Source organism: Rattus norvegicus, chromosome 16, assembly GCF_021556685.1.
Source record: "Rattus norvegicus strain SHRSP/BbbUtx chromosome 16, alternate assembly SHRSP_T2T, whole genome shotgun sequence".
Lineage (NCBI taxonomy): Eukaryota > Metazoa > Chordata > Mammalia > Rodentia > Muridae > Rattus > Rattus norvegicus.
This window is the reverse complement of record NC_141549.1, coordinates 65,081,836-65,108,103: the sequence shown is the minus strand read 5'-3', so window position 1 is coordinate 65,108,103 and position 26,268 is coordinate 65,081,836. Positions and strand designations below refer to the sequence as shown.

Below are 26,268 nucleotides of genomic sequence, written 5' to 3'. Positions count from 1 at the left end.
TCTCCCCTGAGGCTGGTTCTCTGTGGGACCCATGTGTGAATTTGCCCTTTCTCTACATGTGTGGCTGTGCTCTCCTGGAGCAGCTGCTCTGAAAGCTCATTGGCTCATTGGGGGTGGGAGGATATACTGATGTCCTTGTCCTGGGGTCAGGACTGGAGATTCTGAGCATACCCGTGATGCTCTGGTGAGCCTAGGGAGGAGCGGATATACATTCTGCCTGCCTCCTCAGCCTTAGCAGGTGATTGCATAACAAACCACAGTCAGCCATGCAGGGACCTCTCAGTAAAGCCCGGCTTTCCTACTCGCTGCACAACAAAGAGAGTCCGACTTCAACCGCACCCAAGAGCGAATTGCACTGAGGAGGGACCAGAATCTAATCATCTCGGGGCCATTCTGAGCTTGCTGCCCCGATAACAGCAATGACTGATCATTATAATGACTGGCATTAATGGAAAACTTAAGTGCAGACCAAGCTGCATGCTAAGTGCCTCCCTGTATCAGCCTTGTCAGGTATGTCTGGGTACTCAGAGATGGTATAATCCTGTCCCCCGTCCCTCCGGGATCCCATAGCTAGTCCACGCAAGGCGGGAGTTTAAATTTGTAATAGGCATTCTGTATTTCCCAAATGCCTCTTGACCTACTTAAGGTCTGTGCTGGAGGATTTCTACGAGCCCCCAAACTGCAATGAATTCCTGGCATCAAAGCAAGGCCCTGCGTAGATGTTTCTTCAGGGAGAAAACCTGGAACAGAGCAGCCTACAAGGACCAAAGATCAGACACATCATGGGAGCAGCCTATTGTGAGTGCTGGAACCGCTGTTTTCTCTTTATCTTCCTTTTGCTCAAATCCATCAGTGGGCCAACTCCAGTGGGATCCCTTTGAGTACAATGCTTGGGCGCCCTTTACAGGACACCACACTTACACAAGAGTTTGTTTGTTTTATGGATGTCAGTGACAGGAATAGGCAGCCTCCATCATAAAGGTCTTAGAGAATATTTCTCTTAAAAAACGTGTGTGTGTGTGTGTGTGTGTGTGTGTGTGTGTGTGTGTGTGTGTGTGTGTGTTCAAGGGGCCAGAAGAGAACATTAGATACCATTAGAGCTGGAGCCTGGACCACGGTACTGGAAACCAAATGTGGGTTCTTTGGGAGAGCAGCAAGTAATCTCACCCACTGAGCCATCTTCCAGACACTCCAGGGTTATTCCTTCGTCTTGACTTTGGCCCCGGGCTTGGACTTCAGCCTATGCCGAGAGCAGGTAGACCACACTGAGTCCATTGTTATCTTTGTGAGATGACCATGTGTTCATATTCTATGTTTGCCTTTTTGGCCCCAGTACACAGAGCATAGGCTTAATTGAAGCTAGAAAGAGAGCCTGTCAAGGAAGACAGAGAGCACTCTCTTACACATGCTCTCTGATAGTCAATCTAATTAACATGATTCAATGATTAAAGCTGCATAACCACCCAGGGCTCAGCGTTACCGAGTTACCCTGCTAACATATGCCCAAGGGGCGCCAGGTCCGGAAGCAGCTTACAGCCAGCTGCAGCAATACCAGAGCCTCATATTTGTTTGATCATGACTCTTCTTGGCCGTGAAATCTCCAGGCCCTTCCTGGCCTTGATGTCGCACCCAGAGCTGTGATCTGGCTCAGGTCCTGGATTCTGGTCCTCCCTCTGCAGCTACCTCTCGGTTTGGTCCAATCCTTTTTCTTCCTGGTGCCCCACATAGCCACCTGTACTGTGTGGCTACAAATATTTGCTCAGGATCATTTTAGCAGCTGTGAAGTGTCTTGGGATCCGTGCATGAAAAGCGCTCTATTCAAGCTTATGAACCGAGTGATGACTCTGGCCCTGTGCACATCACAGGAGACAGACTGGGACCTATTCATCCTTCATACAGCCCGAATTTTATTCCGAAGCTTCACCGTGTGCCAAGGCAGAGGACTTGTCAGGGAACTGAGCTGTCTTGCCACTTTCAAAGAACCTTCTGTTTGGTAAGGTTCCTCTTCTTGTTAACTATTGCATACAAGTTAGCAAATGTAAACCCATTATGTAAAAAAAGGAACAACTTTGCAAAGAGAAAGCTCTTTTCATGGAAGCATTGATTATAGGTGAAGGAAGCAATTTTCCTGCTGGGATCCATACTGTTAGCATATTGGACACTTGTGGAACCCACCCTGAACAAATGTTTTCTACTTTCACATTTATTCTTATAGGTCAATGGAACGTGTTTCTTTGTTTTGTTAAGGTACCTACAGTATAGACTTGAGAATGCATACTATGTCTAGAATTTGTTAGGGACCTATTTGAGTATCTTAGTCCATGTTGGCTACTGTCACAGAGTGCCATTGTCTGGGTCAGATGTCAGCCACAGAAGTTTAATTCCTACAGTTTGGAGACTGGCAATCTAAGGTCAGATGTTGACGTGGTTAGGTTCTGGTGAGGACTTCGTCCCTGGTTAAAGACCACTGGATCCTCATGTGGCAGAGAGAGGATAAGACTCCTTTGTGGGGTTCCCTTTGTAAAGAGCTCTAGTCCCACTTACAAGACCATTCCCTCATGACATAATCACACCCCTGGATACCAGTGTCTAGCGTTACCCATATGGGCACGTACATCATGCCTTTCTTCTGTTCTTTGGGAACTACAAATCTATCTTTTCTTCAGACAAGTCAGGGATATTGTGTAGCCCAGGCTGTCCTCAAACTTTCAATCTTCCTGCTGGGGAGTTGTAGGCTTGTATTACCACGACATAGCAAATATCTCACGCCAAATTACTGAAGCCTTTCTGAAGCAGACTGTGTCTTCCTCGTTCTTCCTCATTGACATAATCCCCTCTCCTCCAATTCTTTGTTCATCAACGCCAGCCACATGGTTCTCTTTATCATCGTAGTTCATTCCAGTGCTAGGGGTTCTGGCTCTCGATCATCTCTCTCCCTGGAACACTCTGCATACCAAATGTGTCCTGATGGATTTTTTTAACCCTTTAGATCTGTGTGTAAATGGCATGTTCCTAGAGACCAACTCCATGAGCATTTTGTGTGGCATGTTATCTGTTTCCTTTCAACACCAGGATACAGATTCCATGTGCTTGAACCTTGTGTGAGGTCCTTTCTCCTGTGACCCTGACATCACAGAACTCATCTGGTGTTTGGTAACCCTCTTTGGATATTTGTCAGATGACTCAGTGGGTGAGTGAACACATGATGAACTCATTTTCAAAGCTCCGTCTTTAGTACGTGCGGTGGAAATCCTGTGAGTTCCCTGCTCAGCTAGCAGAGGGACATACTTCTCCACCTGCTGTGCCCATCACCTTGGCTGTGTGGCGGCTTCCCTGTGGTCAAGAACCAATCTCTAAAATCTCTAAAGGGTTCAGCGAGCTGCTATTCTTTGACAGCTAGGTAGAGTAGAAGGGTCTTTGTAAAAAACTTTGACTATAACCTGAGAAAACCAGGCTGAAGGTGGACCCAGTGGTCCTGATTAAAGGTCTTTTATGGCAGGTCCCTGTAGTCGTGTGTGGGGAGGAATAGTTGGGGCATCTGGGTTCAAGTGCACAATAACCCGAATGCTTCTCTTGAAGAGGTAAGCTGGCTGGGGCTATACCCTGCCTTCCTGGGGAACATCTGATGCTGGTGTAGTGACTTAGGAGGGAGGGAGCACTCACTCCTACTAGAAGATGAAGTCTGTCTTGTTGCTGAGGAGAATGTAGGTTTAGAGGAGGGCAAAGGAGGACTACAGGAAGTCTCTCAGCCCATGCCGATGGCAAGAATCGAAAAAGCATAAATCAGATCAAACTCTACTGTCAGAATGGTGAGAATTCTTTCTCTACGTCAGTCTAAACGAGATCCATGTGTGCAGAAGCCTTGTGCATGTTGGGATGAGGTGAGAATCCTAGTGGAAGGGCAGGGTGAGGAGGGACGTGTGCTTTTTCTCTGCATAGATGGCACTGCTCCCCAAAGGGAGCTGGAAAGACTAGGAGACTAGAGGACGAAGGGTTTGTATTGTTTTGTGTTTGCTTTTGTTTTGAGTAAAAAATGAGAATTTTAGTAGTGGAAAGCGAACTTAGGAAAAAGTTTTTTAAAAAAACCTTAATAAAACTAATATTGGGCTGAGGTTGTAGCCTACTTGCCCAGGCTGTGCATGCAGTGTACTAAATTTGGTCCCCAATGCTAATAAACAAGCAAACAAACATACATACATCTAATATTGAGTGAGGAAACGCTTGAAGCTAGAGGAGAGTTTTACATTCAAATGGAGGACTTGGGGCAATGAACTGAAAAACATAATATAGTTCTTTCCGAAATCATCTCTTCTCTTGTTTTACAAAGAGAACTCAGGAGGATCTTTAGAGGTTCTGAGATATAGACCAAACACTCCAAGAAAACAGACAAGGTAAACATATTTGTTCCTCCAAAGAGGAAAACTGCTCCTGTTCGTCGCTTTGGCCTACACTACCCCACTTACCGTGACTATCACAAAATGCCCAAGTCTGGGTTCTTTAAAGGTAAAAAGTTTATTAGCTCCAAGTGTGAAGGCTGAGGCATTAGGTTTGCCATAGCCTCCCTGATCACATTACACAGCAGTAAATGAAGTCACGGTTGTATAGTGTGTAAGGAGAGATCGTTCTGTGAGACAGGAGGCCAGAGGCTAGGGAGGGCTCGCTCTGTGTAGCAACTGGCTCATACAGGAACTAACTGGGTCTCTGGGAAACTATGCTGATCTTCTAAAAGAGCATCTTTACCGATTTAACCATCTTCTGCATAGCTCTACTCTGTGTGTGTGTGTGTGTGTGTGTGTGTGTGTGTGTGTTTCATGTGTATCTGTGCATATCTGTGTGTATGTGTATAGAGCCCTGTGGTTGGCATTGAGTGCCTTCCTCGTTCATTATCCACCTTATTTTTCCAGCTAGGATCCCTCACTAAACCCGCAGTTTGCGTTGGACTGGGTGGCTTGCAGGGGTCCTCCCGTCCTGCCTCCCCGGCGCTCAGATTATAGGCACGTGTCATCAAATCCCGGTTTTAGAAATATGAGCATGGAGATCTCAACTGAGGTCTTCATGCCTGCAAGGCAAGAATTTTACCAAAGAAGAAGTCTCCCTAGTTCTTGGCTCCACCTCCTACAGGCCCCAACACCTCTCACAGCATTGTACTGAGAACTAAACTCTCGGATACCTAAACTGGCGAAGCAGGGCACGCTGGGCAAATGATTCTGCAAACATCATACCACAGCAAACAGAACCACCCACATGTTTTAAATAATAAATAGGAAAGCAAAAACAAATTTCTCTTTATTTGCAAAGGAAGAAAAACAAAAACTTCAGGCATGGAAACAAGGGAGATAAGAGAAAAATTGTAAAGCAGACTGAGCCCCCGGAGCTAGCAGAAGCTAGAGAAAATAATTACTACCAGCGGAGGTACACTGTAGAACAAAAAGAACACTTTCCCTCCGTGCCAGACGAACAGAACAGAAAATTTAAAAACATGGGGAAAGAAAACTATTTAATAGGGCAAAATTATGTCAACAAGTGAGTATAGACAATGTAACTTTGTCCTCCTCTTCCTAAGTTCTTATAACAAGGGTTAAAATGTTAATGAGAGTCTAAGTAGTCACCTTAGTGGAGAAGCATGTAATAGACAAGTGTAAGGACCAGGGTTCAGATCCTCAGGGCCACTTAAAGCAGGGTGGGTGCGGTGATCCCAGTGCTCTGAAAACGGAGACAGGCAGTCTCCAGCTGGCTAGCTAGACTAAGTGGGATGGATGAGCCTTGGGCTCAGCTAGAAGTGGTGCCTAGGAAGGTGAAATGGAGAGCAATGGAGGTCTAGCTTCTACAGCTGACCGCTACAAGCCACACACACGAACACGCGCGCACGCGCGCGCGCGCGCACACACACACACACACACACACGTAGAAACAAAACAAAAACAACCAAGGATCCAGGTATCATGGTGCACATCTGTATTCAGGTGAGGCTGGGAATTGAGAGTTTGGAGATAGCCTGGACTAGAAAGAAAGACACTGTGTCAAAATAGTGAAAAGGAATGAATTAAAAAGTAAGTAGATAGATAGATAGATAGATAGATAGATAGATAGATAGATGATAGACAATATATAATGATAGACAATAGAGAGATAGATGATAGACAATATATAATGATAGACAATAGATAGATAGATAGATGACAGACAATATATAATGATAGACAATAGATAAATAGATAGATAGCTAGATGGGTGGATGGGTGGGTGGATGGATAGACAGACAGACAGACAGACAGACAGACAGCCCCTACATGAAGACTGCAAGGCAAGATGTAGCAGGAGAGAAGAGGGGGCTGGGGATATTTTGTGGTTGGAGTCTTCCTCGACTTTCCTCTTCTCCTGGCTTCTGGATTACCTTTCCCTGGAAGCTGGTATTTCCTCTTTGACTCTAACAGTTCTGAAGGACCTTGGAAGGCAAGCAGATAGCGTGATTGGGGAAATAGCCAGGGATTTGGAGATAAATCAGCTTGAGAAATAGCATACACAAATAAGCCTTTTGAATACGCAGTAGATCAGTATATTAAAGGTTCCGGAAGACCGTGCTGTTACAGTTCAGTTCATCAACATCTCCCCCAGCAGCCATGCAGAGGAGCGAGAACACTGTAGGCCACTCCCTCGCTTCCTTCATATACACGTTCAGCAGCAGCAGCAGCTGCAGCAAAACTGGTCATGGCATCCACTCTGGTTGGTCAATTGCTAGTACCCGTTCTTCCTCACTGTTTCTGCTTGAAGGTTTGACTGCAGAGAACAATGTGGAGAGACTCCAAGGGGACATTTCTCCTGGGTAGACCCTCTGCATATGTCCACGCAAAGCTGCAGCCTGGTTGCCAAACCACTTCCAAGTTAGAAAGTGGTTTTGCAGGGAGTCCTGTGTCTCAGTCCTCCCACTACTATGATGGCTTAGGCAACACCCAGCTCATCTCATTCCGAGAGGGCAGCAGAACAGATCCCACAGGGTTGAGGCTTTTTGTTAATGGGGTCGGGTGCCCTGGAGGTGTGGGATGACCATCCCCACCTACCACAGCAGCTTTCAGGGGTGCAGCCAGTACGCACCTTCTGCTGGTTTTAGGATACTTCCTTCCGTCATCTCTTTTCAAGGTTAGCCTACAACCATTTGTACACCCTTAGGGAGGTAATTGAACAGATTCTTTTAGATCAGGAGACTTAAAACTCACATTGTCTTTTTTTTCTTTCAATTCTTTGTTTTAATTATCTGAAGATAGATTTTGCCAAGACGATAAAGTCCAAATCCCTTAGCATCTCTTCACGAGAGCCCCTTCTACCACCAACCAGTCAGAGGTACTTGGGCTGAAATGCTCCTGTTTCCTCAATGGGCCAGCCACGTGTGCCACTTACTGGCTGTTACCATAACAAGCATGTGAGATGATTATCTCATAAAGAAGAAAGGTTTATTTTGGACTCCAGCCTGGGATCAGTTAGATCCATTCCTTTTAGGCCTTTGGCGGGAGTGCCATATAGCAATGGCAGGGAACACAGGGCAGAGAAAACAAACAGCTCATCAAATGGCCAGGTAGGGAAATATGAGAGAGTAAGACCGGGGACCCACCCTCTCCTTCAAGGACTTGTTTCCAGTGCCTCAAACACTTCCCTCTGCCTTTTTCAGTGTCTACTCTACCTCAAAGCACCAAGCTGGAAACCAAGTCTTTAAACACATGGGCCTTTGGGGAATACTCCAGATCCACAGTCCTACCGTGCTCCCATGAGGTCTTACTCTCAATATACACTCTACATTGTCTATTGCTGTCTCTTTCCTTTTCTCCCTACATAGAGGGGCAGCCAGGGACAGAATCCTAAGTCAGAGCTCACCACTCCTCCCCTGGGCCTGCTGTAATTCCTGCCTCCTGGCCTCTGACAGAGCCCACGGAAGAGTAACGATGGCCCTGTCCCTGAGTGCATGGTGCTTTTACTACTGGGTTCCTGGGTTCCATGTTGAGACAGGAAAGCCTACCCACAGTCCTCACTATCTAACAGCAGTGGGAGGCCAGAGACAGGGCAGGCACAGTCCACCCTGAGTAGGTGAGACAGGCCTGGGTACCTTGCACAACCTCAAGGAAACAAACACAGGTCATTTTTAAAAAATGCTCTTCAGAACCAACATGGACTAAAAGATGATAAACTGGTCCACAAGAGGGAGTGGGTTTCAGGCAAGCTGCCCTGTGTGTGAGAGGGATGAGGGTGCCAAAGCTGGTGGAGCAGAAGTGTAGGATGCTGTTCTTGTCTGGGGGCAATGCAGAGGAACAGGCTGCAGGCTGCCCTAAACTGTGGTCTCTGGGGATAGGTAGAAGCTCATAGCTACTTTCTCTGAGAGCAACAAGAACAAGTAGTTTGTGATACTTTATCACCTATGTCTTTAATCTTTTATTATTTAGTGAGACTCTCTAAGAAGCTCCTCTCTGTCTGTCTCTGTCTCTCTGTCTCTGTCTCTCTGTCTCTGTCTCTGTCTCTCTGTCTCTGTCTCTGTCTCTCTCTCTCTCTCTCTCTCTCTCTTTCTCTCTCTCTCTTTCTCTCTCTCTCTTTCATTCTTTCTCAACTAGAGTTCAGTCCACCTTTGCTATCTTCCCTCAGAAACTCCTGAAGTCAAAGGAAGGGCAGCCTAGTTTCCAGACGTTTGTCTCAGCCTTGCGATCACCTCTAGGCATTCTGGGTAAGCAGAAAAACAAGCATGGGGCAGGGCGAGCAGGAACTGCTGCAGTGATTTTCTTTCTCAGACTTTCCTCGTCTGAGAATTACGACAACAGTGATTTAACAAGGGCTTGGTCTCAATAAACTTATTAATGTCACTTTAAAATACAGTAAGTTGAAAATTCACTGCATACAGTTAACCTATAAAAACAACATCTCCTAGCAACCAGGTCATGGTAGAGTCTTCTTTGCTCCTGTCAGGTCGACGTGGCTGATGGGAGCTGAGGCTTCCTGCCCTACCCAACACCTAGGAGAGCCATTCAAATGTCAAGATGTGGTGTCTCCTGAATGGACATTGTTTCCTGCTACAGTCAAAAATTTTTTTTTAAAGATTTATTTATTTTATATATATGAGTACACTTCAGACACAGCAGAAGAGGGCATCAGATCTCATTACAGATGGTTGTGAGCCACCATGTGGCTGCTGGGATTTGAACTCAGGACCTCTGGAAGAGCAGTCAGTGCTCTTAACCGCTGAGCCATCTCTCCAGCCCCCAAATTTTTTTTAAAGAAGTCAAATCATTGAAATTCAGAAGCCCCTGTAGTCATTAATTTATATTAGTAAAAGTTGAAAACGCAGCCCCACAGGAAAGATAATCATAGACCGTGGAAACGAAAGGGGACAGCAGGGTTCATTTAGTCTCCCTCTCCCACATTCACAAGGTAGAGACAGACAGGAAGATATGCTGAGCTCAAACAGCAAAAGGCTTGGTGGGTCCCACAACTACTTCCTCTAGAGGACAGAGACACAGTTTAAGGTCCTTTAAAATAGCCACCATTTCCCAGTATGCCTCTTTAGCAGCAGGACAGCCAGTACAAGCTTGGGCACAGAGGCGAGGAAAGCAGTTTGAAGGACAGGCACAAAGGGAGAGGGGCGTGAGTGAGGAGGCCAGCGAGCTTATTTAGATTAATTCCTCTCTAAGCAAATCCTCATAGACAGGAAACGGCATAAAACATTTATGTATGAATGGATATATTGAGTTGCCCATGCCTTCTTAAGATGTCGTAATGTATGGGTGCAGTTATATATCTTAATTGCTAATTCAATAAACATTATTAGCGTCTACTAGACTAAACCCGTAGGGATTAGAGTAAAAGTGAGGATATAAATATTCATAACGAGAAGGGCAAACATTCACAGACGGCTATGCTTGATATGCTGGACAAGCCTTAGCTTATTTACCCGGAACAGTAAGTATGGTTCCATTTCCACTTTATAGGTGAGGACATGGAGACTTAGATGGGTGACGAAACCTGCCCGTGGCAGCAGAGCTGGAAGGGCTCAGAGCAGACGGGCCCCAGAGTTGGAGCATGAGAGCCGCAGAGCTGCGAGCCGGACTCAGGCTAGTTGGGTTCCTAACCATTAGGCTCAAAAGACGTATGTGAGACCTTTCTTCCCCACGAACTTGGAATGGAATGGGTGGAACTCATCTGCATAAACATCACTCACGCCAGGTCAAGACTCTCAACGGGGGGGGGGGGGGGGGGAATGAGGTAGGATCTTCAAATGAAAGAATGGAAAGGAAGGATTCGTGAGGGAAGGAACTCACAGGCAGGGGTGAGGAAGGCCGAGAGAGGAATGTGGGAAAGTACACCTTAGAAACGGTGGCGCGGGGCTTAGCCACATGCAACAGGTGCTAAAGGGTGATGCTAGGGTTGGACTGCACAGGTCCCAAGGGAAACGATGCGTCTGAGTTCAGTGTTAAGAGGAACTTGTCTTGATGCGCTGAGGATGGGGCAAAATCTAAAGTTGACAAGGCGGAGGTCACTAGTGGCCACCGGAGCGCCTCTTCATGGAAGCAGGCAGCGGCTAGCTGGATGTCTAGCCTTTGAGTAATGACTACAGAGCTGCCAAGAGCCACGGAAGCCGTGGAAGACAGCGCCAAGATAATTCATCTTCTCTTCCCATCCCCTTGGGTTTTAGTTACTCTGGAATCAGGAGATCAGCAATAGACTACAACCAGGAGGTCTGGAAGAAAGGGGAGGCGTGACCAAGGAGAGGCTGACCCCGAAAGGAAGCGTTTCTGTTCAAGCTCAGTCTAGCGACTCCGCCTTCAGATAACTGCACACTTTTAAGCTAAGTCGTAGTTTTCATGCTAAGGACCAGGAACCGGGCTAAACCACAGACAGCAGCCAGCTGCATGACCCCAGGGCCTCTGGTGATGGCTGTTTCTAGTTTGCAGCCTGGGGTTTGTCTCTTTCCCGCTTCCTGTGTCTAAATCCTCTCCAGCCTCCTGCTTCCTGTCCTCTGTCCCTGAGGTTGCCAACGCCTGTCCTCCAGCGTTGGAAGTGCAGCGCCCCCTTGTGATCACGACCACTTGCCTTGGAATCCCTCAGAGAGCTGGACAATGCAAGCAAAAGAAAAACCTGTGTCTCTACCTCAAAGGAAAGACTCTTGGCCTTGTCCTACCAACTGAGCAACCCCAAAGCCATTCGCTCCACTGAGTCAACTTTGTTTACTAAAGTTTAAGCTCCACTGCCCTGGGATCAGGGATCCTGGTGGCTTTCAGATTTCTCTATTTCTCTGTCTCCACTAAACCTTTGGAAGAGTAGCAGCTTCAAAGAGGGCCCAGATCCAGCAGTGGACACGCCTCCACTCTTTTTCCGGCTAGCTCTGTTGTGTTTCCTTTACCAGGGGTCAGTTCCTGAGGATGGAGATGGTGTCCCCAGCTCCCAGAGCCCAGGGGACACTTATAACAGATGCTATGAAGTGGATGACCTATTGTTAGAGACTCTTTCTCCCTTCTTTCTTTTTCCCCTCTCTGCCTTCTCTTCTGCCCCACCCCCAGCTCTGGCATTGAGCATAAAACACGGGTTTTAGGAAATGGTTAATGTTTAAAAGGGAGCAAGTCAGGCTAGGCAGGGAGGGCCTGGGCAGGTTGCTCAATGGACAAACAAATCCACCTGCTTTGTTGCTCCCTAAACTAACAGGAAGCAGCCAGAAGATGGTCACTCACCCGGCAGTAGCTCGCACCACCTGGCAGGCCACCTACAGGGCAGCAGCGCAGTGTGCTGCAATAACTCCAGGCTATAAATAGACTTTTCTAAGAAGTTGCATGCTGCTGCTGGTCTGGCCTGATGCACAGTCCTGGTTTGTTGCCCTTCAAACAAGAAGGGAACAGTTCTAAAAGGACACAGTAGAGCGTAAGCCTCTGGTAAGGCAGTCTGCTCTGTTCTCTGAGCTCAGCTTCTTTTCCGTTTGGTACCGGCACCTGAGAGTCTCCTAATTGCTGACCCCTACCTTAATACTCCTGGAGACAGTAACAGAAGTCCCTTGGTAGGTCTTCATGAGGGGAACCTTGTCCTATTGCCCAACACTTGTCTAGTCTCTCACTCCTTATGTAGGACCCTCTTTAGTGCTCCATTCAAGACTGATGTCCTTCTCTCCTTGTCCGCAAGACTAATTCTCGCACTCCTTCATTTGTTCATGCTTTCTCTGTTTAGACTCTTTGAATGCATTCCCCTTTGTTTATAATTGAGGTCTGCATTTTAAGCACACACATCGGTTATTTATAGGTTAAATATGCGCGTCTATCAGCTCGTGTGAATTACAAGGAAGGCCTACTTTGCATGGATCATCTGTGACAAGCAAACGTGAACAGGAGTTCTGTTTTCTCCCTGCCCTCCGCCAGATCATTTTGAAGACCCCACAGTGGACATCCCTGAACACCGTACCCAATCACTCTGCCGGGCTCCCGGAGCCTTCCAAGATTGGTTCCAAGTCACGTATCCATCCACTCATTCATCATTTTTAAGTGGCTACTGTGCTCAGGCCCTGGGCTGGGCTCAGGAGCTAACAGCAAGGAGGCCCAGCTTCTATTCTCAGGAGCTCAGACTATGGGAAGACAGACACGCATAAAATAACTCCTGGCGAGTTCATAGGTTACAGAAGCTCGTACATTCCCTTAAAGGGAGAAAAGAGACTCAGGAGAGGCCTCACCGGGATTTATTTGTACTGTGTTGAAAGAAGAGTGGGAGTTTGCACTGTTATGAAACAGAGAGGCCCTTCTAGCACAGGGAATGTGAAGGCATGAAGGTGAAGGAGGAGAAAAGGGAGGAGGAGGGGGAGGAGAAAAGGGAGGAGGAGGGGGAGGAAGAGGAGGGGAGGAGGAGGAAGAAGAGGAGGGGGAGGGGGAGGAGGGGGAGGAGGAGGAGGGGGAGGAGGAGGAAGCTGAAGAGGAAGGGGAGGAGGAATACAGAGGAGGAGGAGAGGGGAGGAGGGACGAGGAAGCAGTGTATTGAGAAAGCATAAACAGGTTACTAGGCAGGCTGGGAGTGCAGTACAGAGACACAGATAAGGACTAGAAGGAAAAGCTGAGGCAGATTGTGCAGGACCTTATCAACAGTGCCATTAAATCCAGCTTTCATTCCGAAGTTAGTGGGAGTCATGGATTCGTCAAACTCTGCTCCTTCCTAAGTGGCTTTTAACCTGTATCTCCATAGTTCCAGGGAAGAAAGGCTCTGCCATCGATTTTCTCTCTTTGTCCTTTTATTAAGAAAGGGATGTCTGTGCAGTGTTCCCACAGAAAACATTTGTCTCTGAGGCTCATTAACCTACCACGTTCCTTTTCTGAGATGCTTTACCACAGAATGCTCTTCCAGGATTTCTGCTCCCAGAGTCTATCGCTATCCATTACGGTGTGTGTGTAATGGCTGCTTGGTGCAGGCTTTTCAAGTCTAAAGTGCTGTTTCTCCAGAGGGAAAATAACACAGATGATTTCCTTTGTGATTGGTACCTTCTGTTGTTTTGCCTAGAGGGGCACTAAATCCCTTAAGCCTTCTAGGCTTCTGTTTGTGACCAGGGTTAGGCATTTCCAAGATCCTTCCTCCATGTTGGAAGCATGGCTTGTGTTGAAACACCAACCCTTTGCTCTGCTGTGCTCGGCCATGCTCTGAGACCGCCAGACTGAGCTCCAGGGCTTATCCCTACATGCTAAGATGAAATAAAGCAAAGAACACCATGATCTAGAGAAATAGAAATGACAGCGCTTGTCGACTGGGCTGGGAATGACTGTCACGGACGATGAAGTGCGGAGGAGGCAAACGGGGCTCTGGAAGCACGTGACCCCCAGGACAGCTGACACTCTGCCCAAGAGGAGGCTGTAATAGAAAATGAACAGGAGCTGAGCAGGAAGTGAACAACGTGCTAGGCTCAGCACTCATGATGAAAGGCACGCCTCTTCTCTGGCTCCCATAATCATCTCTGTCAAAAGAAGACAGGAGCTCATTCACCACCTCAGAATCTTGTGCCATGTAGCTGCATTATTGCACTGTATTTCAGTGCTTGGCAACCGTGGCAAGAGGTATCCAGTAGACACTGACTCGTGTGTGTGTGTGTGTGTGTGTGTGTGTGAGTGTATGTGTGTGTGAGTAGATGTATGTGTATATATGTGTGTGAGTGTGTATGTGTGTCTGTGAGTGTATGTGTGAGTATATGTGTGTGTGTGAGTGTGGAGTGTGTATGTGTATATGTGTGTGTACGAGAGTGTGTGTATGTGTGTACAAGTGTGTGTGTTAGTGTGTGTGCATGAGTGTGAGTATATATGTGTATGTGTGTGTTAGTGTGTGTGTGTGTGTGTGTGTGTGAGAGAGAGAGAGAGAGAGAGAGAGAGAGAGAGAGAGAGAGAGAGAGAGAGGGGCTGTTCTGCTTTCATTATTCTAGTCTAGATGACAGCTACTGACCCATTGGTTCTCTTTGGAAATGCTGGGAAAGAGAATGAAGTAAGCACTCCTTGTTATTCTCCATACTCATCCAGAGCTTTATTCTGTGGCTCTTCTGATATCCTAAAACAAGGAACGAGGCTAGGGAGGAAGAGACATACGTAGTGAAGCAAGGACCTGAATTGCCATAAGAAACAGAGGGAGCCGTTCCCTGTGTAACCATGACTGTTGGCTTTGGTGTGTGTTAGACAGAGTTCTCCAGTGGAACAGAACTTACAGCGCTAATTTATGTAACAGAGAGAAGTTATTAGGTTGCCTTATTAAGGCATGGGCCGGGTAGTTCGACAATGGCTGTCTGAAAGCTGGATAGAACTGACCTCTGCTCAGTCCAGGAAGCTGGGAGTCTCATCAAAGTGACCTGAAGACAAGTGTGTGGAGGCATTTTCTTGGTTGCTAATTGATGTAGGGAGGCCCATTGGTATGGTATCAAATACATGTGAGTAAGTCTGTCTATTCAAGAAAGGTAACTGAGCCGGGCGGTGGTGGTGCACACCTTTTATCCTAGTACTTGGGAAGCAGAGGCAGGCAGAACTTGGAGTTTGAGGCTAGCTTGATCTACCGAGAAAGTTCCAAGACAGCCAGGAATGCACAGAGAAACCCTGTCTTGAAAAACAACACAATACAACAACAACAACAAAGAAAGGTAGCTGGATATGAGCCAAGGATCAAGTCAATAAGCAGCCCTCTTCCATGACATCTGCTTCTTCCTGCTTGAGGTCCTGCCTTGACTTCCCTCAGCGATAGTCTGGGATCAGGAAGTATAAATTGATTTAAACCCTTTCCTCCTCGAGTTGCTTCTGGTCTCAGTGTTTATCACAGCAGCAGAAAGCAAACTGGAAGAACTTGCTGAGAACTTCATCTTCGTTAGGAGGTGCTTCAAGGTTTGACTGAGAGATGCTCTGGTCTGTTTCTGATGGGTTAGAGACCAGCAGCTTAGAGTGGGTTCAGGAACAAAGTAGCTGTCATGGTTTGGACATCAAGTGTGTCCCCAAAGGCCCATGCCTTTGGTTCCCAGTCGGAGGATCCTGTCATTAGGAGGTGACTGCATCATGAGGTTTCTAACCTCTTCATAGGACCCATCCATCCATGGATTCATAATTTGATGGTGTCTGGTGGGTACAGGGGCTAGTTAGAGGAAGTGGGTCACTCAGGGAAGTCCCCCAAGTAGTCACACCTTCCTTGTTTCCGAGGCTTTCCTGACTTTCTCTGCTTCCTGGCCACCATCGGGTGAGCAGCTATGCCCTTTCTCGATGGTGCTCTGTTTCACCATGGACCCCAGTAACCATGGGCTGCAACCTCTGCAGATGTGAGCCCAAAGAGAGGTCTTACTCCTTTTCAGTTCTTTCTCTCCGGTATTTGCCACAGAGAAGAAAACCTACCACTGGGGCACATGAACGAAGGGTCAAATAATTTCACAAGTACGGACCAAAAGTCAGAAACTCTTCAGATACATTTATGGTTATATATGCCTCATGTGTTGTTTATTTAGATTTGGAGTTTTTTTTTCAACCATTCACCCTAAATTTGGCTTCCACCTGTTGCTTGCCTTTTTAGCAAGACTTTGGAGACTATGGCTTGTGTGTCAAGTCCTGCCTATGGGCTTCTGTGCCATCCACGAGGTTGACAATAACTTGTCAGGGGTTTTGAGGAATATATGATAAAAATAAAACAAGACACAGAAAAGAACATTTAACCGAGTCCTGATTGTAGTTCCCGAAGTCTACAGTAATCACTCCTTGTCCCTTTGCATAAACACTTGCCAACTTCTTCCCTGGGGATGTCCTGGCTGTGGGCTATTTCCTCATCTCCCTAATACAGTCACCCTGGGAGGTGGGGCACTGGCTCTTCTGCCCATAGTCAAAGTGAGGCAACAGAAGAGCAGAACAGTTATATAACTACCCCGAGGTCATGTTCATGCTGGCGAGGTTGGGAATGGGTCAGGGACTCCTAGTCGGGTCTCTTATCAGTAGGTGGCAGAGGGAGTGACCGACCAAAGTGACTGACCCAGCTCTTTTGTATGGGATAGAAGAGGTTGAACTGCATCCAAGCTGATTGAAGGGCATTGGGTCTACCCACCCTTTCTTAGCAAGCAGCTCATTGGGGGAGGGTGGGGTGTAATATCATGAAGAATATTTGGAAACGCTAGAAACGTTTAACTAGCCTTATTATAGACTTGGCCAAGCTAGCAACAGAATTTCACCTTGCCCAGCAGACACTATGTCTCAACTACCCCAGGGTGACCTTTCCTATGGGGCAGCCTGGAAGGCTGTGAGGCTGGCTTCTACCAAATGGCCTTCATGGCCCTTCCTTTCTCTGCTCTCTTACCCTGTCTCTTCTCCTCCATACAGGAGTGCTGTGCAAACAGCAGAGGGAGTGAATGAATGCTCACATTATCCACTGCCTGCGCCTGTCAGCAGCTTCCCCACTACAGCCCCTGAGCAGCCAGTGTGGAGCGCTCGGTCCCCAACATAAACAGGGAGCCAGGCTAAGTAGTGGCTTGTTTTCCTTACCAACCCAGGCAAGGTCTGACAGATACTGGGACCCCCGCCCCCCGCCGCCTGCTGCCCCCAAGGCTGAACGGGAGCTTTGTACCAGTTAATGCAAACCAGCTCCTGCTTCTTAATGTCCTTGAATGCTACTCAGTGGAGTCCTGAAATCAAGATGTGTACAGGGTGGGTTCTGAGTCACTTTTAAGAAGGAAGAACTGGAGATTCTAAGACTAGGCTGCCTGCCAGAGAGCATGTAAGACACCCTAATACAAAATCAGGACCCTGAATAGGATGACTGCAGACTCTTCAAAGAACCTAGAATTCTAAGTCCTCGAATCTCCTCCTTGCAGGCTTGCTCTGACAGGATGGATTCCTGTCAGAGCTGAGTCCTTATTCACAGACATGGCTCTAAGGAGGAACAAAGATTGGTAGAGCCCAGGTGAGAGCCAGTCTCCAAGGGATGATTGTCTGCTGAGACAGGGGGAGCCTGGAGTCCTTGAGCATCTGCCAGTGAGCACAAAGAAAGCCTATCAATGTGGACCACACAAGGGCTTCCAGGAGCCGGTCTCCTTTTTCCCTCAGATTTACTCTTTTCACAGTCAATTGAACTCATGTTTGTTTCCTTCCTCTCTCCCTCCCTCTCTCTATCCTTCCTCCCTACACCCCTCTTTTCTTCCCTCCCTTCTTTCCTTACCTTTTCTTTAGAAAAGCTTCCGTGTAGCCCAAGTTGACCTCAAGCTCATTGTATAGGCAAGAATATTCTTGAACGTCCACTGGGGTTAGTGTCTCCATCCCGTGTGCCACCATACCCTAGTGGTTTATGTGGTTTAGGGATGAAACCCAGGGCTCCCTGCATGGCAGGCAAATACGCTACTCACTGATCTACGTGGCCAATCTTTTCTCCATGCCTTCCTTTCTCCACCTCTGTGGCCTCCCTGCTCTTTCCTGACCCAGGATCCCCTTTTGCATGTCCCTGGTCACAATCTACAGGTCATAGCTGAAGATCTTTAGCTCTCTTTGTAGGGTGTGTCCCTGCCTTGTGCTTTTGTGCAGCCCCTTTTCTTTTTTGAAGTTCAATATTTTTAGAGACTTGTCTTCCTTCTGTGGAGGACTCTGGGACTCTGAGGCACTATCTGATTCACTGGCAGCCACCAAGCAGTGCCCGGGCCATTAGATTGCACACCCGCCACAAGTAGGGACCACTTTAGTACCGCTGCTCTGTAATTCGTCTGGGTAGGTGCTAAGAAAAATGTCAAAAAGACTAGATAAAGGACAGAGCCACTCGGGGTTGAAGAGAGTTTTTTCAGGCCAGTCCCTCCCACCCCCATTAAACTTATTCAGGACACCGGGTTGCATCAGACACTGAAATTTCCAAACTTCTTCGCAATCTGCCCATCCAAGGTTTTTGCCAATGCAAACACTCCCATTGATGGAGGAGAAGAAAGGCGTCTCTTGCCTTCAGAGTCACCCACCTGTAAAGATCAGTCAGGCCTGATAAAGACAATTCTCACGGAGGAGCTCACCGCTTTCGTTCAGAAATCACACTTTTCTATCTTGATCGAGCTCTTTGTAGGTGTTTATTACGCTTGCCAGGAGAGACAGCCTGCTGTGCCTGCTCATTTGGCGAAACCGCTGCTGACTTAAATCCAGCAAATAGCAACAAAAGGCTGCTTTAATGAGATTTTAAAGTTCAGCTGTGAAAATTGAAAGTTGCCCAACATCAAACCACCCCAACCACCTGAGAATATTACTCCAACATGTTCTTGTCACTCTCAGATATTCTATTTCGGACCAGGCAGTTTACAGAAATGGGTACAAGAGGCTGAGGTGTGAGATGCAATGTAGGTTACCCTGGGACAACTGTGGAAGAGTTGAAGACAGGATGTCTGCAAACAGCAGAGCACAGCATCTGGAAAGAAGTAGATGTTAGCATCACCCATCCTGTCTCCCCGTCTCTTAGACCTCAGTAGTCCTCTGTGTGTAATTGGATTATGACTGGACTCATGTCTCCAAATAATTAGACAATCCATTCACACACTGAGAGAAAGCCAGGGTGGTCACTAGTCAAGAGTTGTGGTTGGCCCTATTCTACAGACTTGAGGTCTATTATATGTACTACAATAGAACAAAGTGTCTATTATTATCTTCTTGTTTCACTGAGTGACTTTCGTTCCCACCCCTCCTATTACTAGGAAGCCGAGTGCTGCCTTCTTGAAGGATGTTATATTTTCCATTCAAATGACATTCCTGTATCTCAGGGATAACCAGTCCAAAAGTGTCAAAGACGACTTATAAGAGTAATTGATATTTCACGTAGTCAGCCAAGGTCTCCATATGTCTGGGTCCCAGGATGCTGAAGACAGAAGCTTCATGTGATTCAGGCTAAAGGTAGCTATGCACTCAGTGCCAATGCCAGGGCAAGCAGGATGCCACTACTGAAGTCATATACTCTACTATAAGCTCAGTTGATACCTAGGAGAAAGTCTTCCCTCAAGTTAAGAGGCTCTCAAGCCAAGGTTAAAAGTCACCACATGACAAAGCATGGAGGCAACAGACTAGAGTGAAACAAACTAGATTTAAGGAAAATCGACATACAGGCTTTGTTTTCATTGACTGCCCATGCAAGAAAGTTCAATGTAAATTTGTGTATTATTGAATATCTTTGATGTGAAGAATGCAGAATGAATAAAATATGTTATAATTAAGCTCTTCCCCAATAGGAGTCGGAAAATCTAAGACCCTTTCCTCTGCATTTTATGTCAGTGTCTCCTTTTACGATGTGGGTTCTGAAGTCAGATAGAAGCTTGAGAACTCCACTACTTGAACATTGTCGCAGTAGGCTTTCACTATTGTTTTGCCTACCTTCAATTACACCGAAGGATATTTCTTCCTTTATCCCATCAGGATTAAGTGATAAAAGTAAACTCAGAAGTACTATCTCCTTCTCATTGTGTCTGAAATATGCTCCTTGCCATCCACTCTTCGAATTGACATTTTTTAGAATGTCATTGAATCTATTACGTTTTCATTTCCGAGAGCTCATTGCAGCATAGAAAGGTGACCCTGACTGCACGCTACAAAATGAGTTTCTTAGAGGTAATTTCTTTAGGAATGAGTAAAATTGAATCTTACATTTCTTACCAATATCCTCCAAAATAAATATTCTAAAGTTTATTGTAGATAGCCCAGCTTGCACAAAATAGATGTATGTTAGACATATGAACAAATCAATTCATCGCAACAATTCAAACAACTCTTTCTAGCTCTAAACCTCCTTGATGGATCTACCCAAGAGGCCACGAAAGACAGCAAAAGAGAGCTCAGGGCTTCCAGTGGGCCATGCCTACCACAGAGCCATCAGCAAACATGCACAGCAACCCAGTCAGGGCTCTGGGGGCATTATTACTATCTCTGACATTTTCTAGCTTTTAGATAGAAACCTTTTTTAGCACTAAACAACTAATGTTGAATGACAGAATGACATAGTGGGTTTAAGTTTGTGTCCTTAAAGATATTGCCTTACGAAAGTCCTTAATGAATCTGACATCGGTGCTGGGTAGGTCACAGATCATGGCTTCTAAGTATGCTAAGGGTGACCTATCTGGGCACAAGTTGGACTCTTCTGGTACCCTAAAGCAAGCCATCCTGATAATGTGTTTACTACAATGGCCTTCTAACGTGAGTCCCAATCAACTCCAATCATGAATAACCCTCTAATTCTTCAGCTGCAGCACAGAGCACTGGAAATCCCTTACCTTTTGCACACAGCTTGTACTGTAGATGTTGAGTGATACAGTCAGTCATCATACCAAGTGACAAGACAGCTGGTTATTTCCACTTGGGATTGTGAACTTGGAGTAAAACTGAGTCTCTAAGAAGGATGCCATTTAGCATTCAGAATATATCCCTGGAGCCATTTGCTGATTGTGGGGTCACTCAGGTAACTGGGTTCCTGGAAGAATTGCAGAACGACTTCACATTCTGGACAAATTCCTCTTTCAGATGCCAAGATAAACAGCCATCAGCTGCCCTGATACAACCTGTGAAACCTATAGTTGTATGTAAATCTCAACCAATCAGAGATGAGCACGATCGCTCCTTCATTTACATAAAACTGGCCAATTGGCATTGAGGAAGCCTGCATGTCTCATTTGCATAGGTTGACCTAATTGGGAGCCTTGTTGGGGACTTCATATAAGCCAGCCCATCTCTTTGCTTCTTCAGGGAGTGCCTATTTCACATAAGGCTGCATGTCCCTGCAACTGCTGTTTGCAAGCTGTTTTGTTCTCTTGCCTTCTTTATAGCTAGTAAACTTTTTTCAAGTTTTATTTACTTTTAAAATATATGTTTGTGTCTGTATATGTGTGTCTGCATGTCTGTGCCTGGTTGTCTTATGCTCACCATATTCATGCAGTGCCTGTAGAAGCCAGAAAAAGACATCTGAGTCCCTGGAACTAGACTTACAAGCTGTTGCTAGCAGAGGTAGTAGTGTCCTCCCTCTACACATCAGACAAAAGGGTCAGAGACGGTAAATCGTCTGACCAAGGGGATGCAGAAGCCTATTTAGGATGTGAGAAGTTTAGTTTGGCCTGAACTCTACCTTGTTCTCACTCTCAGCTGCATGATTCTTCGTGCCACTGTAGAAGCTTCTTGGACATGTTTTTTTGGGAGGCTCATTCCTCTCGGTTGTCTGTGCTGACTGAGAATGTCTGATCCTTTAGTACTCTTAAGGCCTAGAGGTGCCAATCAACCTGGAGAGAGGATGTATTCTGATGTTCTGCAGCACAACAGACTGACTAGAGTCCACAGTAAACTAGAAAAGCTAGAGGAGAGCCTGAAGAAATGGTAAGAAGCCTTGTGGAGAGGCTTTGTGTTTGAAGCTCTTGCCATAGGAACAGGGGAATCTGGGTTTGGACTCCCAGCACTCATGGATGACAGCACCACGTGCCTGTGACCCCAGCACTATGATATGGGGAGTTAGAAACCGGGGACCTCTGGATTTCACTGGCCAGTTTTCTTTCCCCACAACCTGCCCTTACCTGACCCCTGACACTGGACTGTGCTGGCACAGCTTGCTAACCCAGAATCTAGTTTCCGTTCTCTCTACCTCTCTTCTGCTGTCTCTTCTCACTACTTTGTTCTGACTTGAGCTCATGTGTGTATTTTGCTGAGGGGGGGGGGAAGAGAGAGAGAGAGAAGTAAACCACACTCATGGGTATTCTATTTCTTTCCCAATTATTAAACAGTTTAGGATTATTACCAGATAATCAAGAAAAATATCCAAAGGAAAGGAAAACTCTACAGAATGCTGCCTCTCAGAAGAAACCGCAGCCGAGGACTGGTGAAAAACTCGCTCCCCGTGCAATGTGTGGTTCCTGGGGGAAGCTCACTGTGCTGTGGTGTTCTCTGCCAGTGCACACTCAGAGATGGCACAACAGGAGGGAAACCATCACTCAGTCCTGCTGCAGACCCAGCTGCGCTACACTGAAAAGAAAGCAGGCAGGGTGAATGTTGGGGAGCCCTGGCCACACCGCCTCTCCCTTCTCTGCTTCTAACTTCCAGGGCATCCTGCCCCAGAAGGGCACCCACCAGGCAGCACCCAGGTCCTGGTGTGGAGTGCAGCACATTCTCTGGAGCAAATCCTTTGGGTCAAAGTAGAGACCTTTGAGACGCTGGATGTATTGGCTTTTGGAATTTTCTTTCCACAGTTGAGTCACCCTCCTGACAATCTCTGTGATTAGAAAACAACATTCTTTTCTAGTCTCTTTACTGGGAGCGCCCTCTGTCTGAGACTGTCCAGTTCCTGGGGCAAAGGGCAAAGAGCAAGGGTCAGAGTTCATCAAGATGAACAAAACTGGGGAAAGGGGATCCTTAGAACAGCTTTCTCCGACCCCTCTTACCTTGGGAATGGTGCTTCCTTTCCCCTATTTGGCTGGTTACATTTGTCCTCCTGTTCAGCCATGAATAATTAGAAAAGAAACAAGTTTGGCTTTTTTCCTCCTGGTGGCTAACCCAGCTAGGGTGACCAGAGACTTGCTTTCTACTGTGTAGGATGACCTAGAGTCAGAGGCTGAGAACTCTCCAAGGGCTTGAAGCTGGGACCCAGTTCTCTGTCCATGTGAGTGGCCCGTGGATGGAGTCAAAGGACTCCATGCTTCTCTGGGCCACCAGTCAACTTGTCAACTCTGGGTCCTGAATGTGGCTTGGCTCAAACTCTTGGCAGAAAAGAGGTTGGGGGTGGGGGCTGTGAAGCTGGGAAGCCACAAATAGATTTAAAGGAAGAACTCCCATATTGCATACTGGGGAAGACTTTGGGACATTTTCTGCCCTGACGTGTAAGACATCTTGTACAAACCCTGCTGTCAAGATACTGATCTTTGGGCTGGGAGTAAAAGACAGAATGATTCTGACCGGAGAAGACCGTGGGGAAGGGGGAGGGGCTCAGAGGCCAGGTCTCTTGCTCTTACAAGCCTGCTGGCTGTTACAAGATTGTAGACAGCACACATGCGCTTTTCTTGGATATACGGGTAGTTGATGGATCCTTAGTCACTTTGATGAAACCCACTTTTTATCTGAGTAATGCTACTTGTGGAGACAGGCTGTTTTATGCTTGCTTTGGATCCAAATTTCTAAATAAGAAATGTCCCTACCCTAAGTTTCTTCTCCTGGCCAACTGTCTGCAGCTACAGCCTTCCAGTGCTGTTTTCCAATACAACAGATAATTAAATGGAAAGATTAAAATATGGAGATAAAAGCCCCCCCAAAACAAAAGTTCTTTCTTTATGCTGTGAAGACATCTCAGGCCCTGCCTTAACCTCCTACCACTATAACAAAATACTGCAGTTGAGGTAATTAACCAAAGAAGGGCAGTTTATTTTGGTTCATGGCTTTGGAGGTTTCAGCCCATGATTACTTGGACCTGCTTTGGGCCGTGGCACAAGAGGCCCAGTTACCCCGTCTCAGACAGAAAGCACAGAGAGACAGGAAGCAGCTTGGATCTCAGCATCCCCTTCATGAACACAGCCCCAGCGACATAACTTCCGTCCAGTAGACTCCATTTCCTAAAGGTTCCTAAAGGTGTTGTGGGCTAGGGACCAAGCCTTTAGCATGTAGGATTTCATGGCTTATAATTCAGACTGAAAGGATAACCTATGCTATAAGACATGCTGATGCCTTTCATAACGTTCTTCCTTTCTCCCCTTTCTGTGGTGTTGGACATTAAACCCAGGGCCTTAAGCACACTATGCAGGCATTCAACCAGTGACTTATACCAGTGTTCACTTTTAAGTTTTTATTTCGTGCATATGGGTGTTGGCTGCATGTATGCCTGGTACCCAGGGAGGCCAGTCAAAGGCACTGGGTCTCTTGAAAATGGAATTAGAGTTGGTTTTAGCCACTTCGTATGTGCAAAGGACCAAACCAAGTCTTCTGGAAGAACAGCCAGCCAGCACTCTTCAGCACAGAGCCATCTCTTCAGCCCAGACCTTATTTTTTTAAGACAGAATTCCATTGCGAAGCCCAGGCTAACCTCAGACTCATAGCCTTTCTCAGTCTCCCAGATTTTGCAATAATGGGCACACGCCACGATGCCCAGCATTCATAATGTGTTTCTTATTACACCATTCTGCAATTATGTGTCTGGATCTTCTTTCCCTATTGGTACTTGAACTGTTGGAAGGAAAAGGTCTTTGTGGATTTTTGTTCTCTGTCACAGTTTGATTTCTACTCTGCGATAAAACATGATGACTGTAAGCAACTTGAGGAGGAAAGGGGCCATTTCATCTACAGCCCACCATGAAGGGGTGTCAGTTCAGGAACTTAAAACAGGAACCTCAAGGCAGGAACTGAAGCAGACACCAAGGAAGAATGCTGCTCAATGGTGTACTCAGTGTTCTTTCCTATACACTCTAGGGCCAACCACCATTCCAACGATGACACCGCCCCCTATGGGCTGTGCTCATCCACGTCAATCATTAATCAAGAAAATGTACTGTGGCCTTGCCTACAGGAAACCTGATAGAGGTTCTTCTTCCCAGGTAACTCTATCTTGTGTCAAGTTGCCAAAAAGCCAACCAGGACAGTGCCTTCCTTCCCTGCCTTCCCTCCACGATTTAACATATTTTTCCTTCTGATTTAATATTTTAACTTTTAGTAGTAGACTGACTTTCAAAGAACTCCATTTTCTTCTTTATTTGAAGCATGGTCTCACTATGTAGCCCAGGCTGGCCCCAAACATTCAATTCTCTTGCTTGAGCCTCTTCGGTTCTCGAGTGACAGGTTTCGGACAGGTTCACTCTGCTTTACAGGTTTGACAACCTAAGGTAATTTAGAGAAAGAGGTAAAAGTGTTCTGGATCTCACAACTCCACTTTTTTTATTTTTGCAGAAAAACAGTGTCAGTGTTTAGGATATTTTCCCACCTTCTTTGCAGTTTTTACAGTGTTGGGATCACACTGTTTAGATTATCTTCAACTTTGTCCCCATTTGAAGTTATAAGAACAATTCCTCGCTCCACTGGTGTCATTCATAAACAATCATTAATTGCTCTACACTATTTTATTTTGTGAACATTACCCTACGGTTTCAACAAATTGTTTCTATTTATTTATTCATTCATTCATTCATTTCAGAAAATGATTACTTGCCTCTGTCTCTATACATAAGGTTGTACCCCTGGAGTGCCTTCCTAGAAGCGAGTTATTAAATAAAGAGTATGAATAACGCTTAGACCTCTGACACCACATTATATTAGCTTATTTAGGGGTCGGGGGACCTAAGGTCACCAGGCTTTCTCTTAAGGAATATCACATGTAACTTAACCTTGAAGGAGCCCAAACTTTCCTCACACTTTTCCCAAAGCAAACACAGGTAAACCTCTGCCCGCTGCTCCCCGCCAGAACCTGTCAGTCAATGTCCTCAGTGTCTGCCCGCCACCAGGCTTCTGACAAGTGTCTGTGATGCTTACTGCCATAGCCCTGTGAAACGTGGATCCCCAGCTTAGGACTGAAGCAGAGAGGACAATCGCAACTGTAGAGAAAACAAACGGATGTGAAAAAGATCCTAAGCTGTATTTACCAATGCTCCTTTCCTGTTATTATTAAATTACAAATTTTATTATTAACCACATAACAATATCTAATAAATATAATTTACTTAATAATAGTTTATTTGATTAAATAATAAATTAATAAGTACTTGTTTAATTAAACAACTCATTTGCTGATAAATATTAATAAGTATAATAATGATGATTTAAACAACCTGACTGCTACGGGGGTGAGCTATTAGGCTTTGTGTGATCCAAGAGGCACTGCATA

At 46.2% G+C, this 26,268-nt stretch overlaps 1 protein-coding gene and 1 long non-coding RNA gene across 2 annotated transcripts; one reads left to right on the top strand and one right to left on the bottom strand.

Annotated features, from left to right (window-relative positions):
• Positions 1 to 26,268, bottom strand: part of Erich1 (glutamate-rich 1) — a gene marked incomplete at its 5' end in the record, with an annotated part of 52,793,804 nt that overhangs the window by 18,556,260 nt on the left and 34,211,276 nt on the right.
• Positions 1,780 to 24,585, top strand: LOC148000588 (uncharacterized). 2 transcript variants are annotated; one of them, XR_015639967.1, is made up of 2 exons: positions 1,780 to 1,993; positions 22,199 to 24,585. It is a non-coding gene; the product is annotated as an uncharacterized LOC148000588 (long non-coding RNA). The 2 variants fall into 2 exon arrangements; XR_015639966.1 differs by lacking the exon at positions 1,780 to 1,993 and adding an exon at positions 21,175 to 21,259.